The sequence below is a fragment of the Salmo salar genome, chromosome ssa08, assembly GCF_905237065.1.
Source record: "Salmo salar chromosome ssa08, Ssal_v3.1, whole genome shotgun sequence".
Classification (NCBI taxonomy): Eukaryota; Metazoa; Chordata; class Actinopteri; order Salmoniformes; family Salmonidae; genus Salmo; species Salmo salar.
The window spans coordinates 6,189,153-6,210,392 of NC_059449.1; the positions used below are offsets into that span (position 1 = coordinate 6,189,153).

The 21,240-nt window shown below is 42.9% G+C and overlaps 1 protein-coding gene and 1 long non-coding RNA gene across 3 annotated transcripts in view; one reads left to right on the forward strand and one right to left on the reverse strand.

Annotated features, from left to right (window-relative positions):
- LOC106609937 (melatonin receptor type 1A-A) overlaps positions 1-21,240 on the reverse strand; it is a 58,905-nt gene that overhangs the window by 13,677 nt on the left and 23,988 nt on the right. The window lies entirely within an intron of this gene.
- LOC106609938 (uncharacterized) lies at positions 13,868-17,704 on the forward strand. 2 transcript variants are annotated; one of them, XR_001329797.2, is made up of 10 exons: positions 13,868-13,957; positions 14,373-14,769; positions 14,966-15,069; positions 15,177-15,276; positions 15,425-15,574; positions 16,532-16,639; positions 16,749-16,929; positions 17,038-17,141; positions 17,243-17,350; positions 17,510-17,704. It is a non-coding gene; the product is annotated as an uncharacterized lncRNA (long non-coding RNA). The 2 variants fall into 2 exon arrangements; XR_001329798.2 differs by lacking the exon at positions 13,868-13,957 and having other exon boundaries at positions 13,991-14,769; positions 17,038-17,122.

A 21,240-nucleotide genomic window follows, 5' to 3' on the forward strand; every position in this document is an offset into this window, starting at 1 on the left:
TTTAGCTTACTGACATTACAAGAGAGATTCAGAAATTAGGGAGAGAGCTTTTTTTATTAGAGAAGAATGGATTCACTTTTTCAATGCTAGTTAAGGATACTACAGTTATCACGTTTTACATTGGATTTATTAACTACAAAAGGGTAAGAAGTGTTTTTATTTGAACTCTGGTGCCGCTCGGCACACACAAACCTGTTAGCTAGCTACCTAGTTCAATGTTAAAAAGGAGATAGCCTCAATGGCACTGCCCATGCTGTCACAGACTCTATAATGGCACAGATACAAAAATGAGTCCTCTGAAGTAGTAAATCTTCTTCTACTTCTTCTATGAGTTGGTAAACAAACTTAAAGGGTGAAAACTGCCACCTGGAGTGTGTTGTTTTAACAGGTATAAAGCCAAGGTTGGTGATTTACTGCCACCTGCAGTTATGGAATGTTTCTTCATGAGTCTAATTCATTGGCTGATCCCTCCTGATGACCGCGATATAATTATGTGATCCTTCCTTAAACCATGAGTAGTCCCACCCAGTTGACTACTTTAAAATTGTGAAAGTCCTCTTTGGCAATGTCCATGCAGACATTTGTTATTTCCAAGTAGTGATCTCTATTTATCTCTACGGATTGAACCCACCATTTAATGATGAGTTACTCGCTGTCGTTCAAATTATAAACAGAAGACCAACCCATTAAAAAAGCTACCTATAGGTAGATAAAGACATTTTGGTAGCATAGCACTATGCTGGCTGTTTGACAAATGGTGGGAGATTGGGGGTAGGGTGTTTGATCATTTTTTTCTTGATTAAGTTACTAATTAAAACGGTATATATGGTTCACGTACATTTAAAAAAAAAAGATGATTATCTTTGGAGAGGAAGATTAGGGTGCATTACAGTTTGGTGAGTGTGCGCTTGTCTGGATGGTACTCAAAAAATGCATGAAATGGTATGAAATGTATGCATTCACTACTGTAAGTCGCTCTGGATAAGAGTGCCTGCTAAATGACTAAAATGTACTGAAATATCCCCATAATTAAAATAGACTATTAAAGATGGACTGGATAGTGGGTCATTTTCCAAAGAATGATGGGTTTAAATGAAATCTGAACTAAATTGATATGAGCTTGGTACATTGGCCAACTCATTAGTAGGGAATCCATGGAGCCTTCGATAAGAGAATATATTTACGAGGCTGCAATATCTTACATTATTCCTACACCTACCTCTTAATTGTATTCCTCCCAAATGAAAACACCTCGACATACTGTTTGCAATGACCATTTGGGAAAAAAAACAGGTGTAGTTTGTGGCCTACAGTAGCTGAATACTACACACCTACACGATACCAATACACATCTGGTAAAACATACACAATTAATATTCCTTTAAGAAATACAGATGTTGTGTAAATCAGTGTAATTTTTCCCCTAGATGCTGATCAGGGGTCAGTTGTGCATAAACCTCACTAATGGTTAAGGTTAGGATTGGGGGAGGGGAAGCTGATCCTGGATCTGTACCTAGGGTAAACTTCACTCCGGAGTGTGTTTTTTGACAAAAATATGTTGGCCAAGCAGTGTCTAGCCAATGGTTTAACATCTGCCTGCTGAGCCTCTAAATTCTGATTGCTTGGAGTGACGGTTGTTATTCTTACCACCCATATCTTTATTAAGCAGATGACCTAGCCCCAGCTGACTTAAGAGAGCTCAAATTTAATCTCCTTAAACTTTGACATATTATGCAACGCATTCCCATTCAATCTCACATCTTCCCATTTTCCAATGATATTCTATGACTTTGTTGTCGTGTGTCTTTTCTAATGAAACCGACCCCCAATGATGAAAAGATAAACCATGCCGTTTATCCCTCATGTGAATAATTTGGCCCTATAGGATGACTAGCAGCCAAGCCTTATGGGTAAGGTTCTGTAGGTAAAATAACATTTTGAAATGTTTCGAAATGGGGACCTGCAGATTTTTTTTTTTCCAATTCAATTTTTTTTGCTACTGTGTACCTGACTGAATACCACCCTGGTTAGTAAGGGACCTGTTAATGCATAAGCTGTCACCCGGCCCAACAATATTCTGTTTAAATCAAATCAAATTTTATCTGTCACATGCGCCGAATACAACAGGTGTAGACCTTACAGTGCAATGCTTACTTACAAGCCCTTAATCAACAATGCAGTTTGAAGAAAAATAAGTGTTATGTAAAAAATAGATAAGTACATTTTTTTTTAAATAGAAGTAACAAATAATTCAACAGCAGCAGTAAAATAACAATAGCGAGGCTATATACAGGGGTACCGGTACAGAGTCAATGTGTGGGGTCACCAGTTAGTCGAGATAATTGAGGTAATATGTACATGTAGGTAGAGTTAAAGTGACTATGCATAGATAATAAACAGAGTAGCAGCAGCGTAAAAGATGCGTCTGGGTGGCCATTTGATTAGATGTTCAGGAGTCTTATGGCTTGGTGGTAGAAGCTTTTACGAAGCCTTCTGGACCTAGACTTGGCACTCCGGTACCGCTTGCCATGCGGTAGTAGAAACAACAGTCTATGACTAGGGTGGCTGGAGTCTTTGACAATTTTTAGGGCCTTCCTCTGACACCGCCTGGTATAGAGGTCCTGGATGGCAGGAAGCTTGGTCCCAGTGATGTACTGGGCCGTACGCACTACCCTTTGTAGTGCCTTGCGGTCGGAGGCCGAGCAGTTGCCATACCAGGCAGTGATGCAATCAGTCAGGATGCTCTCAATGGTGCAGCTGTAGAACCTTTTTAAGGATCTGAAGACCCATGCCTTGTTGTGTCCTCTTCACGACTGTCTTAGTTTGTTTGGACCATGATAGTTTGTTGGTGATGGACACCAAGGAACTTGAAGCTCTTAACCTGCTCCATTACAGCCCGGTCGATGGGAATGGGGGCGTGCTCAGTCCTCCTTTTTCTGTAGTGCAAAATCTTCTCCTTGATCACGTGATATTGATCACGTTGAGTGAGAGGTTGTTGTCCTGGCACCACACAGCCAGGTCTCTGACCTCCTCTAACCTTCAAGTCTCTGAACATGTTTATGCAAGATGTTCACCATCAAAGTCGTGCCAATACCTTATCTGGAATTCTGAGCATTTAGCATTAAAAAACGATCCACTATCTTCAATTCAACATTAAAATGAATCCTATTTTCCACAACAGTGAGTAGATCCCATCCGCTCTCCTGCCTCCCACCACTCTCTCCCTCCATCCCAGACAGCTCAGATACTCCTGTAATTACTTCTCTGACAGCTCGGCGAGAGGCCCAAAAAAATACACAAAATAAATAAGCCACACATTGGGGTTGACAGAACACACACACACTTTCCCTGGCACACACACACTCGCTCTCTTTCCCTTTCTGTGTGTCTCTCTCTCTCTCTCTCTCTCTCACGCACACATAAACACACCCTAAAACAGATTAAATCATAGCAACACACACACAGACAGTAACACAACTACACACACACACTAGGGATGTGCATCTCTCCTTTGATGAACGATTCAATACGCACCTAGATGCATGGGCTCCGATATAATACAGGAACGATATGTTTTAGTTTGAAACGATTCGATGCGATTCGGTTTGATTAGGGGAACGAATTGATGCGACATGATTCGATGCAACTTTTTGTTGTTGTTGCATGAACACATTCATTTTCCATTTTAAATATATATCTTATGCTGATGGGAGCTCAGGAGCTGGGCCTCTCTGAGCTGGATCTGTCTGAGGTGACTTCTCTTAGCTAAATGGACCTCTGTTGGTATGTGTGTATGTGTCAATGTCAATGGTGTGTGTGTAAGCACCTGAGCTGAGCCATTGGGCAGACTGAGCATCTACCACACCACTATCAGATTAAGAAAGTGGGAAATTTATGCTTTTATTCCCCCACACAATTTTTTTCTGAAATAACCATTTTTTGGAGCTAGTACTATGTCAATATTTATATTTAGAAATTAGCATGGCATTTATACAATTTATTTAATGCATCTTTTGATTTTACCCCATCTCGAAAGCGAATGGTTTAGATCGTTTTGAATTTTATAGAGCCAATGAATGCGAAATGATTGTTCTTTATGAAATTACCCTGTTCATGTAACAATGACCAAATACACTTGACTGTTTAAAGCAAAACTACCAAAACGATTTGTTATGGTGAACCTGAACAACAATCTAAATAAAATCTGAATGACTGAAAACCCCAATCAGCAGTCCGATGTGAGTTGCATCCTCTCCAGTAGGCTACACAACTCCAAGCGCATTTAGCTGTCAATGCCTCAGCATATTACATTGATGGTCACTCAACTTATAAAGCCTATGATCTGACATTGCGAAAGCCATTTTACAAGTGTCTAAATGCTGAAGGTGACATTTAGCCTATTAGACAAATTTAGCCTATTAGAACAGGGATAGGCCTAGCCTAAAATGCCGGCAGACGGTGATTTAGATTTGTGTCATCTTACCGTCCAACTGCATTGTATGCAGCCGGCAATAACGTTGTATCCCTCATAGACTGGTTCGTACCTAAAACATTCTCCATTCAGGCTGCATAGGCTTCGATTTCCTCCTTAATGTCATATAATTGCAATAAGGCGAGAAAAAAAATTGGGAAATAGAGAGAGCAGCTGTCTCTCCCGCGCCCACTGCTGTTATCTCACAGTCATACACCGTTACATCCATAAAAGTTTGATAGGCTACTGAACTGAAGAAGAGGACTCATCAATTCAGTCACAACAGATAAGAAGTATTTTCGAAATAAAACAATATGAGTAAAAGTAATTCGTGAACTGGCGATTCCTAACATTTGAATCAGTTTTCCTGCCTATGCATATTTCATTTGGATTGGTTCTGGCAGACTGATGCACTCATATCTTACACATTGGTCCTGTTTCAAATGTTTATCAGTAAATTGTTACTTCTCTTAGACACACACACAGTCTACACACAACACAGTAACACACAAGCTCAGTGATAGACAGACATGCACAAACTCTCTCTCTCTCTGTTACCAGATTTCATCCCCACCCCACACATTGCTAGGGTTGTCACAATACCAGTATGGCAAAAAATAAAACACGAATGATCCTATAAAAAAACGTATTTATGTAAAATTTTGGGTGTTATAGCTTTTTATTTAACTAGGCAAGTCAGTTAAGAACAAGTTCTTATTTACAATGATGGCCTATCCCGGCCAAACCCTAACCCGCTCGACGCTGAGACATTGTGCACCGCTCTAAGGAACTCCCAATCACGGCCAGTTGTGATACAGCCTGGAATCGAACCAGGGTCTGTAGTGACACCTCAAGCACTGAGCTGCAGTGCCTTACACCACTGCGCCATTCGGGAGCTTGCAAAACAAACAAATGTGACTCTAGGTGAACATTAGGACTGTTTTTCTTAAGAAATTAAATCCGCTTCATGTTTTGTTTCCTTGCCACGATGCTTACGAGTATCGCGACAACCCTAATAAGACACCCCTCCCACCCTGAAGAGCTGCCTCGCAGGAGACAGAGAAATACTGGGTCCAGGCCTAAACGTGGGGTTAGGCTTTCAGAAAGCCCCACTCATCACTCTTCTATTGAATCCGGGCTCCCGGTATCAGTACCGTATTCATTTTTAAACACATTTGCCCGATTTGGTGGCACGCCGTGTGCAGCACTTTTGATGCCACTTTTAGTGTCTATACTGCATTGTGTGATCTCGCCTACAGTGGGATTGGGGGGAGCACACACACAGATGTTTTTTTAATTTCAACTTTATTTAACCAGGTAGGCCAGTTGAGAACAAGTTCTCATTTACAACTGCGACCTGGCCAAGATAAAGCAAAGCAGTGCGACACAAACAACACAGAGTTACACATGGAATAAACAAGCGTACAGTCAATAACACAATAGAAAAAAAGTCTATACAGTGTGTGCAAATGGCGTTAGGAGGTAAGGCAATAAATAGGCCATAGTAGCGAAGTAATTACAATTTAGCAAATTAACACTGGAGTGATAGATGTGCAGATGATGATGTGCAAGTAGAAATGCTGGTGTGCAAAAGAGCAGAAAAGTAAATAAAAACAATATGGGGATGAGGTAGGTAGATTGGATGGGCTATTTACAGATGGGCTATGTACAGCTGCAGCGATCGGTTAGCTGCTCAGATAGCTGATGTTTAAAGTTAGTGAGGGAAATATAAGTCTCCAGCTGCAGTGATTTTTGCAATTCGTTCCAGTCATTGGCAGCAGAGAACTGGAAGGAAAGGCAGCCAAAGGAGGTGTTGGATTTGGGGATGACCAGTGAGATATACCTGCTGGAGCGCGTGCTACGGGTGGGTGTTGTTATCGTGACCAGTGAGCTGAGATAAGTCGGGAGCTTTACCTAGCATAGACTTATTGATGACCTGGAGCCAGTGGGTCTGGCGACGAATAGGTAGCGAGGGCCAGCCGACTAGAGCATACAGGTCGCAGTGGTGGGTGGTATATGGGGTTTTGCTGACAAAATGGATGGCACTGTGATAGACTGCATCCAGTTTGCTGAGTAGAGTGTTGGAGGCTATTTTATAAATGACATCGCCGAAGTCGAGGATCGGTATGATAGTCAGTTTTACGAGGGTATGTTTGGCGGTGTGTGTAAAGGAGCCTTTGTTGCAAAATAGGAAGCCGATTCTAGATTTTATTTTGCATTGGAGATGTTTAATATGAGTCTGGAAGGAGAGTTTACAGTCTAGCCAGACACCTAGGTATTTGTAGATTCTATTCTAAGTCAGAACCGTCCAGAGTCATGATGCTCGACGGGCGGGTGAGTGCGGGCAGCGAACGGTTGAAAAGCATGCATGTAGTTGTACCAGCATTTAAGAGCAGTTGGAGGCCACGGAAGGAGTGTTGTATGGCATTGAAGCTCGTTTGGAGGTTTGTTAACCTGTTAGGGCTAGGGGGCAGTATTGACACGGCTGGATAAAAAAACGTACCCGATTTAATCTGGTTACTACTCCTGCCCAGTAACTAGAATATGCATGTAATTATTGGCTTTGGATAGAAAACACCCTAAAGTTTCTAAAACTGTTTGAATGGTGTCTGTGAGTATAACAGAACTCATATGGCAGGCAAAAACCTGAGAAGATTTCATGCAGGAAGTGGCCTGTCTGACAAGGTGTCGTTCTTCTTGTCTCTGTTTATTGAAGAGTGAGGATCTTAGCTATAACGTGACACTTCCTACGGCTGCCATAGGCTCTCAGAAGGCGGCAAAATGCTGAATCGTGGCTTTGCAGGCTCTGGCTGAAAAAAAGTAGCGCGTTTGGGTAGTGGCTGGTTACAGTACTGTGAGACTCAGGCTCGTGCCCGCGTCGACCGAAAGCTTTCTTTTCCTTTGTCTGTTTACCTAAAAGGATATTCCCGGTCGGAATATTATCGCTTTTTTACGAGAAAAATGGCATAAAAATGGATTTTAAACAGCGGTTGACATGCTTCGAAGTACGGTAATGGAATATTTAGATTTTTTTTGTCACGAATTGCGCCATGCGCACGACCCTTATTTACCATTTCGGATAGTGTCTGGGACGCACGAACAAAACGCCGCTATTCGGATATAACGATGGATTATTTGGGACCAAACCAACATTTGTTATTGAAGTAGAAGTCCTGGGAGTGCATTCTGACGAAGACAACAAAGGTAACATTTTTGTTATAGTAAATCTGATTTTGGTGAAGGCTAAACTTGCCGGGTGTCTAAATAGCTAGCCCGTGATGGCTGGGCTATGTACTTAGAATATTGCAAAATGTGCTTTCACCAAAAAGCTATTTTAAAATCGGACATATAGTGCATAGAGGAGTTCTGTATCTATAATTCTTAAAATAATTGTTATGCTTTTTGTGAACGTTTATCATGAGTAATTTAGTAAATTGTTAGTAAATTCCCCGGAAGTTTGCGGGGGGTATGCTAGTTCTGAACATCACATGCTAATGTAAAAAGCTGGTTTTTGATATAAATATGAACTTGATTGAACAAAACATGCATGTATTGTATAACATAATGTCCTAGGGTTGTCATCTGATGAAGATCAAAGGTTAGTGCTGCATTTAGCTGTCTTCTGGGTTTTTGTGACATTATATGCTAGCTTGAAAAATGGGTGTCTGATTATTTCTGGCTTGGTACTCTGCTGACATAATCTAATGTTTTGCTTTTGTTGTAAAGCCTTTTTGAAATCGGACAGTGTGGTTAGATTAACGAGAGTCTTGTCTTTAAATAGCTGTAAAATAGTCATATGTTTGAGAAATTGAAGTAATAGGATTTTTAAGGTATTTGAAAATCGCGCCACTGGATTACACTGGCTGTTACGTAGGTGGGACGAATTCATCCCGCCTAGCCCAGAGAGGTTAACACAATGTCCAAAGGGCCAGATGTATACAGAATGGTGTCGTCTGCATAGAGGTGGATCAGGGAATCACCCGCAGCAAGAGCGACATCATTGATATATACAGAGAAGTGTCGGCCTGAAAATTGAACCCTGTGGTACCCCCATAGAGACTGCCAGAGGTCCGGAAAACAGGCCCTACGATTTGACACACTGAACTCTGTCTGAGAAGTAGTTGGTGAACCAGGCGAGGCAGTCATTTGAGAAACCAAGGCTGTTGAGACTGCCGATAAGAATACGGTGATTAACAGAGTCGAAAGCCTTGGCCAGGTCGATGAAGACGGCTGCACAGTACTGTCTTTTATCAATGGCAGTTATGATATCGTTTAGTACCTTGAGCGTGGCTGAGGTGCACCCGTGACCAGCTTGGAAACCGGATTGCACAGCGGAGAAGGTACGGTGGGATTCGAAATGGTCAGTGATCTGTTTGTTAGCTTGGCTTTCGAAGACTTTAGAAAGGCAGGGCAGGATAGATATAGGTCTGTAACAGTTTGGGTCTAGTGTCACCCCCTTTGAAGAGGGGGGATGACCGCGGCAGCTTTCCAATCTTTAGGGATCTCGGACTATACGAAAGAGAGGTTGAACAGACTGTTAATAGGAGTTGCAACAACTGCGGTGGATTAATTTAGAAAGAGAGGGTCCAGGTTGTCTAGCCCAGCTGATTTGTACGGGTCCAGGTTTTGCAGCTCTTTCAGAACATCTGCTATCTGGATTTGGGTGAAGGAGAAGCTGGGGAGGCTTGGGCAAGTAGCTGCGTTGGGTGCGGAGCTGTTGGCCGGGGTTGGGGTAGCCAGGAGGAAAGCGTCGTCAGCCGTAGACAAATGCGTGTTGAAATTCTCGATTATCGTGGATTTATCAGTGGTGACAGTGTTACCTATCCTCAGTGCACTGGGCAGCTAGGAGGAGGTGCTCTTATTCTCCATGGACTTTAGAGTCCCAAAACTTTTTGGAGTTAGAGCTACAGGATGCAAATTTCTGTTTGAGAAAGCTAGCCTTTGCTTTCCTGGCTGCGTTTATTGGTTCCTGACTTCCCTGAAAAGTTGCATATCACGGGGACTATTCAATGCCAGTGCAGTCCGCCACAGGATGTTTTTGTGCTGGTCGAGGACAGTCAGGTCTGGAGGTAACCAAGGGCTATATCTGTTCTTAGTTCTACATTTTTTGAAAGGGGCATGCTTATTTAAGATGGTGAGGTAATTACTTTTAAAGAACGACCAGGCATCCTCGAATGAGGTCAATATCCTTCCAGGATACCCGGGCCAGGTTGATTAGAGAGGCCTGCTGGCAGAAGTGTTTTAGGGAGCGTTTGACAGTGATGAGGGGTGGTCGTTTGACCGCGGACCCATAGCGGATGCAGGCAATTAGGCAATGATCGCTGAAATCATGATTGAAAACAGCAGAGGTGTATTTGGAGGGCGAGTTGGTCAGGATAATATCTATGAGGGTGCCCATGTTTACGGATTTATGGTTGTACCTGGTGGGTTCGTTGATCATTTGTGTGAGATTGAGGGCATCTAGCTTAGATTGTAGGACTGCCGGGGTGTTAAGCATATCCCAGTTTAGGTCACCTAACAGAACAAACTCTGAAGATAGATGGGGGGCAATCAATTCACATATGGTGTCCAGGGTACAGCTGGGAGCTGAGGGGGGTCTATAACAGGCAGCAACAGTGAGAGACTTATTTCTGGAGAGTAATTTTTTTAATTAGAAGCTCGAACTGTTTGGGCATAGACCTGGAAAGTATGACAGAACTTTGCAGGCTAACTCCTCCCCCTTCGGCAGTTCTATCTTGACAGAAAATGTTGTCGAATTTTTGGTGGCCTTCCTAAGCCAGGATTCAGACATGGCAAGGACATCAGGGTTGGCAGAGTGTGCAAGGGAGAAGGCTTTTTCAGTTACAGAAGAAAACAAATGAGTGCCTGGGGACACGCAGGGCCTGGGTTAACCTACACATCACCAGAGGAGGAGTAGGATGAGGGTACGGCTAAAGGCTATCAAAACTGGTCGTCTAGTTCATTGGGGACAGAGAATAAAAGGAGCAGATTTCTGGGCGTGGTAGAATAGATTCAGGGCATAATGTACAGACGGGTGTGGTGGGGTGCGGGTAAAGTGGAGGTAAACCCAGGAATTGAGTGATGATAAGAGAGGTTGCATCTCTGGACGCGCTAGTTATGCTGGGTGCGGTCACCGCGTGTGGGAGGTGGGACAAAGGAGGTATCTGGGGCATGTTGAATGGGACTGGGGCTCCGCAGTAAAGTAAAACAGTGATAACTATCCTAAAAAACAGGATACAAGGCATGTTGACACTTGAGAGAGACATAAAGCAAAGCATAAAGCAATCACAGGTGTTGATTGGGAGAGCTAGCTAAGACAATGGGTAAGACAACAGCTAATCAGCTAAGACAACAGGTAAAATGGCGATGAATGGGCAGAGATGGTCAGTTAACTACACACAGGGCCTGAGTTCGAGGCTGGGGCCGACAGAATTAAAAAAAAAAAGATATTTAAAAAATAAATAAACAAAATGGAGTACCGTGATTAATGAACAGTCCAGCAGGCATCAGCTATGTAGCCAAGTGATCATAGGGTCCAGTGAACAGCAATAGATCAAACAGGGAAGCCGGGGTAGTTGTTACTACGCTAGCAAGCGGGAGACACGCTTGCTAGCGTTAGCAGGTCGGAGCTAGTAAAAGCGTCTGCTCCGATGTCCGGTTGAGGGCACAGCGGATGGAGTTACGTCGGCAGACCAGTCGTGGTGGTATGGCGGGGCGCCGTGTCGACAAAGGGTCCAGGCCAGTTGGCGAAAGAGGTATTGTAGTTGTAGTAATTTCGTTTGCTAGCCGGGAGATGCGTCTGGCTCGCGGCTAACTGGTGCTAGCTTCGGGACAGGGGCATTAGCCGCTATAGCCACTCAGTAGCAGCGATGATCCGTTGCAAAAGTCCAGAGCTTACGGCAAGGATCCGCTGGAGTAGTGGATTCTAGCCGTGTTGGGCTAGAGTCGAGGAGGCATCAGCTGTGTAACAGTGATCACTGAGCAGGCCTGGCTCAGAGCTAGCTTCGGGGTTGGGCCACTCGGTGGCAGCTAGCTAGCTGTGATGATCAGGAGTAATGGTCCAGGGCTTACTGCAGGAATCCGGTGTTGTAGTGGAGAAAACAGTCTGATACTGGCAGGCTAGCAAGTATTATCCAGGCTAAAAGCGGCTGGTGTCTGTGCAGAAGGTAAAGGCCGCTAGCAGTGGCTGACGATGACTAAATAGCTAATTAGCTGATTAGATTCTGATGGCTAGCTCTGTAACTGTTGTCGTTGGAAAGAGAAGTGGACCAAAGCGCAGCGTGGTAAGTGTTCATGACATTTATTTTCAAAAAACACTCAAACAAAATAACAAAAGGGAAACCGCACAGTTCCGTCAGGCACATTCGCTAAACAGAAAATAACCTCCCACAAAACTCAGGTGGAAAACAGGCTGCCTAAGTATGATTCCCAATCAGAGCCAACGATAGACAGCTGCCTCTTATTGGGAACCACACTGGCTCAAAAACAAAGAAATAGAAAACATAGATATTCCCACCCGAGTCACACCCTGACCTAACCAAACATAGAGAATTAATAAGATCTCTAAGGTCAGGGCGTGACAGGCTCCTGATGGAGGTTCTGGCTATAAGGTCTAAAAATAGCGGATCCGTATCACATTGGGTGAGGCGGGTTACCGGAAGGTATATTTAATTTAAAAATGGAAAAGAGATTGAAAAGAGATTTAAATATATACAAAAAAAGACAAAATACAAAAATGTACATGGGAGAACGTCAAACCACGTCTGCACTGCTACGCCATCTTGGAACTGTTGTGAACAATGTGAAACATTGAAGAGTGCTTAGACACACTGGAGAGAGGCCACACACACACACACACACACACACACACACTGGAGAAAGAGATACACACACAGACACACACTGGAGACAGAGATATGCACACTGGAGACAGAGATACACACACACACAGTGGAGATACAGAGATACACATTGGAGAGATACACACACACACACACACACACACACACACACACACACACACACACACATAGTGGAGACAGAAATACACACACAGTGGAGAAAGAGATACACACGACAGAGATACACACACACACACAAACTGAAAAGAGAGCCACACACTGACTCACGCACATACCCCCCTATTTGACCGACTGACTGGGTTCGAGCACCAATATCCTGCATGCCACAACAGTGTTTTAGCCTGCTGAGCTTTTACCTCACGGACCTACAGCACAAGTCTTCAGGTCTTAGAGAGTTCAACGTTTGAAAACACAGACAACTCTTGGGTGGTGATTAGAAACATACCAGCAGGCAGAAACTTAGCAAACAGGATTGGGCAGAATGTTCCAGGGAAACAGCAGCCTCACACACACACACACACACACACCACCAGGAGAGACTTGGGAGACGGAGCTGAGCGTTGCAGTTTGGGAGTGTGCAGAGAGAGCTAAACCAGATAAATTATGAATTAGTCATTCTTAGTCTGTAGATACAGCTCAACGGAGTCTGGGCTGAATCCCCTTTGAATCTTCACATGGCATGGTGTGAAGTCAAAAGGTGCCTCCAGATTCTAGAGTAATGAGCAGGGCTTTAGAATCAAGGTCCTGGGGGGAACCACAGGGTATGCGTTCTAGGACAGTACTAATACACCTGATGCAAGTAATTAACTATATACTCCGGTATAGAGGTCTAGGGCCTAGACAGGTCCAGGGCCTAGATTCACAAAACTTTCTTAAAACCTGTTGGGGCTCGGGGGCAGTATTGAGACATTTTGAAAAAAATATGTGCCCATTTTTAACTGCCTCCTACACCAACTCAGAAGCTAGGATATGCATATTATTAACACATTCGGATAGAAAACACTCTGAATTTTCTAAAACAGTTTGAATGGTGTCTGTAAGTATAACAAAACTCATATTGCAGGCAAAAACCTGTGAAAAATAGATAAAAAAAAAATGTGAATTTTGTGACTGTACTATTTAGTGTCATTGTTTTATAGATACCATAGTGAGAAAGGATTCATTTCGCAACACCTACGGCTTCCACTAGATGTCAACGATCTTTATAAAGTTGTTTGAAGCGTCTATGATAAACAGAGAGCAAATTAGAATCCAAGGAAGTTGACATGTCATCACTTCATTTTTTTGCGCCTGCGCATAAATCTGAGAAACGTGAGTTTTGTCTTCATTGTTTATCTAGACATAGGATAGGTTGTGTGAAAATATTACTGATGTTTAACGTTAAAAATGGACCAAAAGATTAATGCTAAACAACATTTGACATGTTTGAACGAACATAAATAGATTATTTACTAGGTTTTTTTTAGCTTTTCGGCGTGAATTACACTCCCCCCACCACGTTTTGTGGGAGCATAATGAACGCTAAGTACTTGGTGTTATTTGGACATAAATTATGAACTTTGTCAAAAGAAACCACATTTGTTCCGGACCTGGGATGCCTGCCTTCTGATGGAGATAATCAAAGGTAAGGGGATATTTACAATGTTATTATCGATTTTAGATGATGCTCGAACCCAGTCAGTCGGTCAAATAGTATGGAATGGAGAAAATGGAATGGTATCAAACACGTGGTGTGGTTGATACCATTCCATTGACTCCAGTTATATGTCTGTCATATGAGGTGTCTAGCTATAAGTTAAACCTTATCAATCAAATGGATAGGTGTAAGCAATTATGGTCATTCCAAACTAGGTGTCTTCGCTAGACAGACACAGAGAGAGAGGGGGGAGAGGAAGAAAGAAAGGATAAAATTGAGAGAGGGTAGAGAGAGGTGGGAAGAGAGTGGAAGACAGAGAGAGAGATGAAGAGAGAGAAAGAGAGAACGAATGGCAGCAGTACAAATGTACTTAGACTAGAGTATATCTCTTCCAACTTGTTAGGCAAATACATGTACCTACTGGGGAAGGATGGCCAGCCATATAGGAAGGTGATTTTTGCTAAGGAGAAAGAGGCTGTACTGACCAAGAAGCATTCTGGCCATTTCGGAATGAAGAGCATGATTGCCAAAATCAACCTACGCTTCTTCTGACGGGGAATTGTCAAGGAGGTGGACAGCTGGGAAAGTGAAATAACCTTTTGTTTATCAATCACATTCTATTATATCTGAAATTATTATGATTTCAATAAATGTCATATCAGAGAGCCCCAATGTTTCAATTTGTCACTTATTGCTTGAAGGTCAGTACCCTGTCTAGCCTGCCAGAGGTTTGAGAAGGCGAAGAATGTGGCGCCAGAGTAGAAGCCCTATCAAAGTTGTTTCACCTTGGCACATGATCGGTAAGTGTCCCAATTCAAATTTTGTCTTGATAAGTTGTTTAGTAATGGTTGCTTTATTTGACCACAGCAGAGTTTAATATTATAGAATGTGTGTGTGTGAGTGTCAGTATCCTTACAAATATGAAAATCTGCATACTGTATGACACAGATACCGGTAAGAATAAAGTAATCTTCCCTCTAACACTTTAAATGTTAGGGGTGGACCTCATCGGACCCTTCACGAAATCCAGGAATGGCAACAGCTGGTGTCTGACGGCGACCGATCACTTTACCAAGTGGGTGGAGGCAATACCCATTAAGGTTAGTAAAGGAAGAGTACGTGCTTAACTCTAAATTCCCTTCTGTAACCCATTAAAAAGGGTGCTTGGACCCAAAAATAGATTTCGTTTTGTATGATACCCATCAAGGACGAGACTGGCCACCTCCAAGGCTATGATGGACATCTTCAACACCCACGGCTCTCCTGAGGTCATCATGAGTGACCTAGGTCATGAATTCTGGAACAAGGTACGGATGTAAAAAGTTATATTCTGTCACTAATGGTTTGTTTTATTTATTTTGTACAATTTGTTTTAGTTTTTCCATGGTACATAATCAGACGAATTTCAATATCTTACATTGTAAATAGATATCACTTTCCTACCCCCTCCTCCAGGTTTGATGAATGGACCAACCAGACTTTCAAGACTGCCTTGATTGGTATCAGGAAGGGTGAGAGAACAACCTGAAGGTAATTCTCTTTGCACACAACAACAGCATCCAGGCATCCACCGAGTATGGACAGGAGCCGCAGCTGTTGACTGAGGTAAACAATGCAATTTTATATACAATTATTGTATATACAGTGGGGGGGAAAATTATTTGATCCCCTGCTGATTTTGTATGTTTGCCCACTGATAAAAAAAAGGATCAGTCTATAATTTTAATGGTAGGTTTATTTGAACAACTCGCTGTGTTTGGAGGAGGAGGAATGCTGCCTATGACCCCAAGAACACCATCTCCACCGTCAAACATGGAGGTGGAAACATTATGCTTTGGGGGTGTTTTTCTGCTAAGGGGACAGGACAACTTCACCGCATCATTTGACGGGGCCATGTACTGTCACATCTTGGGTGAGAACCTCCTTCCCTCAGCCAGGGCATTGAAAATGGGTCGTGGATGGGTATTCCAGCATGACAATGACCCAAAACACACGGCCAAGGCAACAAAGGAGTAGCTCAAGAAGAAGCACATTAAGGTCCTGGAGTGGCCTAGCCAGCCTCCAGACCTTAATCCCATAGAAAATCTGTGGAGGGAGCTGAAGGTTCGAGTTGCCAAACGTCAGCCTCAAAACCTTAATGACTTGGAGAAGATCTGCAAAGAGGAGTGGGACAAAATCCCTCCTGAGATGTGTGCAAACCTGGTGGCCAACTACAAGAAACGTCTGACCTCTGTGATTGCCAACAAGGGTTTTCCCACCAAGTACTAAGTCATGTTTTGCAGAGGGGTCAAATACTTATTTCCCTCGTTAAAATGGAAATCATTTTATAACATTTTTGACATGCGTTTTTCTGGATTTTTTTTGTTGTTATTCTGTCTCTCACTGTTCATATAAACCTACCATTAAAATTATAGACTGATCATTTCTTTGTAAGTGGGCAAACGTACAAAATCAGCAGGGGATCAAATACTTTCCCCCCCCACTGTACTGTGGTCTTTCAAATTTGTGATTGACTTAGTGTTGCTGTTTGTCTGTTGCTATGTTTGTATAACATACTTTCAGATCACTGAACCACCACCTGATGTGGTGGAAGTTGTCGAACCACATCAGAACGCCTTCGAGGACCACCTTTAGGCACGGACTGAGAAGGATGTGGATGTTTTTGACCAGGTAAAAATGATTGTCTGCTGTTAATTTATTTTCTGTCCCTCCAAGAGATATGTAAGAAATGTATTTGTAATATGAAATCTAATTTCATTTACTCCTGTTATCAATCAAGATAAGACTGAACCTCGAAAGGCACAGGAGAAACAGAAGGAGAGCTATCGGAGCAGAATCAAAGAGACCAACTGCTATGACATTTGGGCGAATTACTTGGTCTGGAAGAAGGACAAAAGGAAGGCAAGACCTGGAAAACCTCGCTGCTCTTTCGCTCCTAGCTGGGGTCACCATCTTTTAAGGTGAATATAAAAAAATCTCAGATCATAACTATTTGCATTTGCACACAAAATAACCTGAAGCTAGTTTAAGCTTCCTTATAACACTGATATTTTTCTTTGTCTTCCTAGGTTTACCTCGGTGGAAGCCAACAATCTTCTACAGTTGGAGGAGTTTGATGGTCGACCACTGAAAGCACTGACGCCATACACTTCGGTGAAGTCCAATGGACAAAGTATATTAAGCTTTGGTTGACATTTGAGGAAGCAAGAAACGGTAGTTATGCTGAGCTTATAAAAATAAAGCTCTTCAATTTACCTCTCCAAATGACTTTAGGACCATCGACTGTCCAAGCCCCTCGAGGAGGTATCCCATTCACCAGAACCAGTGAGTTTGGATCAGTCTGATTCTCTGTGCTTGGAGTCGGAGGGGGACCAGCTTGAGGTAGGCTATACCTTCCAAAAGTGTTGAAAAGTACATATCTCCCATTTATAACAATGCACTAATCCATCACATTTTCTCACAGTAAAGTGTAACCTGTGTGTTTGCTTGTTTACGTCTGTCTCCTACCCTGTTCCCTTTAACTTTGCTCCTGTTCTCCAGGACCTAGGGGTTCTGCCCAACACCCAGACATGGCTGCCTGTGGAGAACAAGTGACAGGCAGAACCTCCCACCCACACAGCAACCACCTCCTCAATATTCCCCAAACCAGAATTCAGTATTTTAGTCTATGATTGCCAATGTGAGTGTGAAAAAAAATCTGAAAATAAATTAATGACCCAATTGTACAAAAAAATATAAAAGTTGATGTATTAAAATCTAAAATATTGCCAGGTTAGTTCACAGCTGTTTCACAAGGTGTTCATTATTGTAAGTTATCCTTTGATGGTATTTATTTGTTCCACATTATTCATTGTTGTATACTAGGACCTACATATATTCAACCACCATGGAGTACTAATGAGCTATGCGAGATAGAAAAAATTTATCATAATAGAGGACTAGTGAAATTATATTATTTCAGTGTAGATAAGGGAAGGGCAGTTTAAAATAAAAACATGACAGCCAGACAAGCCAGTGTATGAATCAAACGGATTTGCATATGAATGAAGTGGAAATTAGCTGCCTTCGTAATCTGTAAGGTAAGTAACTTGAATGTGTCAAGCAGATTACACGTTTTCTTTGCCATTTCCGAAACATAGCAACGTTTAAGACATGGATTTCATGTTGTGATGTTAACAAGGTACACAAAAGCAGTTCAAAGTAATGTTTTCATTTTATTAGCTAAACTAAACTCTAAACAGTGAAATTGTCGCGGAAATCAGCCTTGTTGAAAGGAATGTCATTTCTGCTATAGTGATCTCCAAAATTCGAATCATTAGGTCATCATACCGTTGATATAGCAACGGATGCTAAATGTTTATCGAATCCCATTGTGACGCAGACACTTTTTGGCAGGGCGACATTATTTGGCATGACAGGCCTGAGCTTAGTAATGAGCTTGGAGAGCACTATGGTGTTGAAGGTTGAGCTGCAGTCAGGTGGGATAGGGCAGTGTGCAGCGCAATGGCGATTGCATCATCCATGGATCTGTTTGGGAGGTATGCGAATTGTAGTGGCTCTAGGATGTCGGGTAAGGTGAAGGTGATATGATCCTTAACTAGACTCTCAAAGCACTTCATGATGACAGAAGTGAGTGCTACGGGGAGTTAGTAATTTAGTTAAATTACGTTCGCTTCCTTAGGTACAGGAAAAATTGTGGATATCTTGAAGCAATTGGGGACAACAGAGTGGTATATTGAGAGATTGAATATGTCCGTAAACACTCCAGCCATCTGGTCTGCAAATGTTCTGAGGACGCGGCTTGGGATGCCATCTGGGACTTCTCTTCCAAAGGAAGGCATTCCTTTGTAGGAAAGTTTACGCCTTCCCTGTGGCTCAGTTGGTAGAGCATGGTGTGTGCAATGCCAGGGTTGTGGGTTCGATTCCCACAGGGGGCCAGTACAAAAAAAAGAAATGCATGAAATGAAATGTATGTATTTACTACTGTAAGTCGCTCTGGATAAGAGCGTCTGCTAAATGACTAAAATGTAAAATGAAAGTGGTCCAAGGTGAAGTTTCCCCAGGTACAGATCTAGAATCAGCTTCCAATCCTAACCTTAACCATTAGTGGGTAAAATGCTAAACTAACCAAAGATCAGTGTCTCTGTGGCAAGACAGGCAAGGAAGATTTAGGGTATGGATAACCAGGGGTGGAAGTCTAAACTCACTTTGAGAGCTAAACAATGTAAAATAACCAGGATTCTTAGTAAAAATGTTTTTTAAAATTACAAGTCAAAATGATTTTACTCTATTCCCACGCCTTCTGCCCTGTCAATACTGGATAAGTTAATATTGTTATGACAGTTTGGACAGTTTGGACAGGGAATTAGAAACTGTTGACAGCATATGACAATGTAATCTAACCAACTGTGCTATTTTGTTAGTTTTTTTGCGTTGTTTGTAACCTATTTTTTTTTTTACTTATTTTAGAAATAATGTTGCTGCTACCGTCTCTTATGATCAAAAAGAACTTCTGGACAACAGAACAGCGATTACTCATCACAAACTGGAAGATTTTTCCTTTGATGAGTCCGACGAGAAGGACATAGTGCTTTCCCGGGAACAGGCCCAAATCCCCGTCATTTGCATGAAGAAAAGACAGAGGAAAAGAGGTCTCAGGTCGGGCTGCCTTCTGAGAATTTGTAGGCGAGCGAGAACTTCCACAGCCATCCGTTCTACTTGCTAACATGCAATGATTGGAAAATAAAAATTGATGACTTACGATTAATCTACCAATGCACCGGCAGAAGAGAGAAGAAGCCACGTCTGGTAAGACGAGGGTTGGGGGTGTGTCTCTTTTTGTCAATAACAGCTTGTGCGCGATGTATAAAATTAAAGAAGTCTAGAGGTATTGCTCACCTGAGGAAGAGTACCTTATGATAAGCTGTAGACCACACTATCTACCAAGAGAGTTCTCATCTAAACTCAGCAAAAAAAGAAATGTCCCTGTCGTTCAAAGATAATTCGTAAAAATCCAAATAACTTCACAGATCTTCATAGTAAAGGGTTTAAACATGTTTCCCATCCATGTTCAATGAACCATAAACAATTAATGAACATGCATCTGTGGAACGGTCTTGAAGACACTAACAGCTTACAGATGGTAGGCAATTAAGGTCACAGTTATGAAAACTTAGGACACTAAAGTGGCCTTTCTGCTGACTCTGAAAAACACCAAAAGAAAGATGCCCAGGGTCCCTGCTCATCTGCGTGAACGTGTCTTAGGCAAGCTGCAAGGAGGCATAAGGACTGCAGATGTGGCCAGGGCAATAAACTGCAATGTCCGTACTGTGAGACGCCTAAGACAGTGCTACAGGGAGACAGGACGGACAGCTGATCGTCCTCGCAGTGGCAGACCATGTGTAACAACACCTGCACAGGATCGGTAAATCCGAACATCACACCTGCGGGACAGGTACAGGATGGCAACAACAACTGTTCGAGTTACACCAGGAACGCACAATCCCTCCATCAGTGCTCAGACTGTCCTCAATAGGCTGAGAGAGGCTGGACTGAGGGCTTGTAGGCCTGTTGTAAGGCAGGTCCTCACCAGACATCACCAGGCACAACGTCGCCGATGGGCACAAACCCATGGTTGCTGGACCAGACAGGACTGGCAAAAATTACTCTTCACTGACGACTAACGGTTTTGTCTCACTAGAGGTGATGGTCGGATTCGTGTTTATCATCGAAGGACTGTGCGTTACACCGAGGCCAGTACTCTGGAGCGGGATCGATTTGGAGGTGGAGGGTCCGTCATGGTCTGGGGCGGTGTGTCACAGCATCATCGGACTGAGCTTGTTGTCATTGCAGGTAATCTCAACGCTGTGCATTACAGGGAAGACATCCTCCTCCCTCATGTGGTACCCTTCCTGCAGGCTCATCCTGACATGACCCTCCAGCATGACAATGCCACCAGCCATACTGCACGTTCTGTGCATGATTTCCTACAAGACAGCAATGTCAGTGTTCTGCCATGGCCAGCAAAGAGCCCGGATCTCAATCCCATTGAGCACGTCTGGGACCTGTTGGATCGGAGGGTGAGGGCAAGGGCCATTCCACCCCAGAAATGTCCGGGAACTTGCAGGTGCCTTGGTGGAAGAGTGGGGTAACATCTCACAGCAAGAACTGGAAAATCTGGTCCAGTTCATGATGAGGAGATACACTGCAGTACTTAATGCAGCTGGTGGCCACAGCAGATGCTGACTGTTACTTTTAAATTTGACCCCCCT